General features: G+C 44.7%; 2 long non-coding RNA genes across 2 annotated transcripts in view; one reads left to right on the top strand and one right to left on the bottom strand.

The window, feature by feature from the left end:
* LOC122544676 overlaps nt 1-3,599 on the bottom strand; it is a 65,082-nt gene that overhangs the window by 49,238 nt on the left and 12,245 nt on the right. The gene's annotated exons all lie outside the window — the stretch shown is intronic.
* On the top strand, nt 7-3,377 carry LOC122544643. The gene is made up of 2 exons (XR_006310390.1): nt 7-1,719; nt 2,562-3,377. It is a non-coding gene; the product is annotated as an uncharacterized LOC122544643 (long non-coding RNA).

The following is a 3,599-nucleotide window of genomic DNA, read 5'->3' as shown; positions in this document are numbered from 1 at the left end:
TTTCTCCTACACCAGTCGTTCAGCCCCACATATCTTACTGTTATAATCTTGCTGACGTTGTGGCTCGAGTAGTAATCTAGAGATTTTTTATTCTGTTTTTTAATTTATCCCTTCAGCAGACCTTCTTCCCTCCTTCTGTCTATATCGACCACTGGATCGTTCCTCTGCAGCCCAGATGACTATTGTGAAGCCAGGCACCAGGCAGGCAAATCTGCCTTCGGGACTCTCGATTCTGGCAACAGGGAAGAGTCTCTATTCCCCTGACTACACTGTTTCCAATTACACTTGCATTTCACTTTTCTCCTTCCTCTAGAATCGCTCCCTCTCCCACAGTGCTGTGGTCAGTTTGCTCATTCTCCCTACAGACCCCACTCTCATCCACAAAGGGAGCAAGAATCTCAAACCTGTTCGACAAGCTGATGGGCTGAGGCTCATTTAGCACTACCCTCTGCTTCCTTCTGCCTGCCTCAGTATAGTCACACCCTTCTGTCCCTGACCACTGATCGATTTGAGGTAGTTAATCTAATGCCTCCTGAAACAGAGCATCCAGGTAACTCCGATCCCTCCCTGGTGTGTGGAAGTGTTCGGAGCTCAGACTTCAGCTCAACAATCTGAGCTGGAATCCCTCAACCAACATTTGTTATGGTTGTAGTAGCTATGAACCACTATTGGGTCCAACAGCTCTGACATCATGCAGTTACAACACCTCGCCTAGTCTGGCCCCTCCATTTCAATGACTTGGTGCTTAACTTGATTTTTAAACATTTCATGCTGAAAGAACATCCACTGTTGTCGGGGAGATTAATTGACCATGCTCAAGAAGCCAAAATTAAGTAAGTGCAGATATCTTGAAAGATTGCGTGGCTGGCAGAGATTAGAGATGGAAATGATCACTATCATAGAAGGATTTGAAAAAAAGGATGAGAAATTTGTTAAAATGTTGCTTTTCCTCAACTTGCGACCTCTTCATGTCAGTGAGCTCAGGGTGAGGGGAACAAAACCCAGTGTGAGCGAGTACATGGGCAGCGGGGTGTTGGATGAACTCAAGATTACAGGGAGGTTGAAAGTGGGAGGTGGATCAGAAGTGTGTTAGGGTCATTCAGTCTCGAGGTTGCAAAGGACTGGATGAGATTATCAGCACCTGGAGCTGAAACTGTGTTGGAGTCAGGCCATGTTACTGAAATGGAAATAGAATGTCACGGTGAGGATGTGGGTCTGTGGTTCAAAGCTAATCTCCAAGTGCAATAGTCCCTTAATGTTGGGAAGAGCCTGGTCCAGATAGTTACCTGAGGGGGTGATATAGTTTGGGAGTTTGGAAGTTTTGTACAGGGACTGAAGCCAGCAGCTTTTAGTGAACAAAGGATCAGAAGTAGGCCCTTCAGGTGTTCCACTATTGAATTAACTCATGGCTGCTGCATGGAGTTCAGCCTTTGGCCCATATCCCTGAATACCTTTGTTGAACAAAAGTTTATCCGTCTCAGACTGAAAACTAACAACCTTTTCCACCCTTTTCATATTGAAGTCATTCCTCACATCTCTCTCGAACAGACTCTGCTCCCAAGTTCTTGATTAAGTTGGAGGCAATTTCTATTCATCCAGCACTGGATGTTGGGACGTTGTGCGAGTTGGAGGGATCTCCAAGAGAGTGCTGGTCACATACACATGCTCCCCGGTCCTTCATGGTGGTGGAAGTGGCTGGTTTGGGCGGTTGTGTTCAAGGTATGATTGATAAAGCTCCTCTCATTCTAGTCCTTCCAGAGCTGTGGCATATAATGTGGGAAAATATATGCATTTTGGCAGGAAGACGAGGAGAGGTGAATATTATTTAACAAGGGGAAAACTGCAGCACAGAATTGTGGGTCCTTCTGCTTGAAAGATGAAAAACTAGCATCCAGGTTCAGTGGGTATTCAGGAAGGAAAATAGTCAAGTTGGCTTTTATTTAAAGGGAATGGGGAGAAAAATGGAAGTTTTGCTAAAACTGTACAAGACACGAGTGAGATCACATTTGGAATCCTGTCAATAGCTTTTGTCCCTTGTTTTGGGAAAGGCAGACCATAGAGTGTTCAGGACATTGATCTGGATATGGGAGGAATTTCTCAGGAGATGAGTTTGAGCAGACTGCTTCTGTGCTCATTGAAGTTCAGAAGAATGAGACAAGACCTTATGGAAAGATTCTGAGGAGCTTGACATTGTAGATTCTGGGAGATTATTACTACTTATTTGAGAGTTGAGGACTTGAGGACATAATCTCAGAGTAAGGAATCACCTATTAAAAACAGATGTAGAGGAATTCCTTCTCTTGGGGTACTGAATACTGCAGTGGCCTGTAAAGGCTGTGCTGCTCAGTGTGTCCAAGGCTGAGATAAATAGATTTTCAATTAGTAAGGAATTCAAGGGTGGGGGCATAAGGCAGGAAAATCGAGCTGAAGATTATTGGATCAGCTCTGATCTCACTGAATGGTGACAGCAGGCTTGCTGGGTTGAGTTGCATCTGATGGTTTTAAACATCCTTTTCTGGGTTCTCACTTGATTTGCCTTTTGTTTTCAATGAATTTCACAGGGTATTGGAAGAAGATGATTTGCAATGAGGAGACTTAAAACCAGGCATCACTTCCCAATCTGACTAAGCTGCCGAATTTATTGTCATCTGAATATCATTGGGTTTTGCATTAAAAAAGCACCATTCACAGTGGGGGAGAAACCGTACGTGTGTTGTACATGTGGACAAGTCTTCAGCAGATCATCTGCCCTGTCTGGGAAAGGATTCACTCGATCATCCACCTTGCTGAAACCCCAGCAAGTTCACAAAGAAAACAGACCTTTGAAATGCTCCGAATGTAGGAGGTGCTTTAAAAACTCTGGGGCACTGATATCCCAACAAAATCCTCACTGTGACGAGAGACCCTTCATGAACTCTCACTGTGGGTGTGGGTTCAAGCCGTCGTCCAACCTCATTAAACACCAGCAGATCCACACTGGGGAGAGATCATTCACCTGCTCACACAACAGGAAAGGATTGTCTCATAAATCCAACCTGTGAAAACACCGGCGATTTCTCTGAAGTTAGAGGCTGTACTGACTGTGGGAAGAGATTCATTGTGAAATCCAAGCTGCTGAAACACCAGCGTATTCATGAGAAATGACAGTGCCTGGTTTTTACTGTGAACATCTCCCTGCTTCATAGTCTCAGCCAGAACATTTTGTTTCAAGTCCCACCTGATATGGAGCTATGTCAAAGAACTTAATTATTTTTGTAATTGATAACTGAATGATGTCCACTGTGGCAGGTTTCTACTGAAGTTAATGAACACCAGCTCAGTTAAAGGGATGACTATTCCGGATGACAATGAAACAAATGCACTTTGTGTTAAACACACAGTTCAAAGTCTGTGAGAAGATTTGTAGCTCGGGTGCTCGTAGCTGTGGTTCTGTTCGCCGAGCTGGGAATTTGTGTTGCAGACGTTTCGTCCCCTGTCTAGGTGACATCCTCAGTGCTTGGGAGCCTCCTGTGAAGCGTTTCTGTGATCTTTCCTCCTGCATTTGTAGTGGTTTGAATCTGCCGCTTCCGGTTGTCAGTTCCAGCTGTCCGCTGCAGTGG

This window comes from Chiloscyllium plagiosum, chromosome 50 (assembly GCF_004010195.1).
Source record: "Chiloscyllium plagiosum isolate BGI_BamShark_2017 chromosome 50, ASM401019v2, whole genome shotgun sequence".
Taxonomy (NCBI): domain Eukaryota; kingdom Metazoa; phylum Chordata; class Chondrichthyes; order Orectolobiformes; family Hemiscylliidae; genus Chiloscyllium; species Chiloscyllium plagiosum.
Note: the sequence above shows the minus strand (reverse complement) of the source record. Positions and strands in the feature narration are given on the sequence as shown.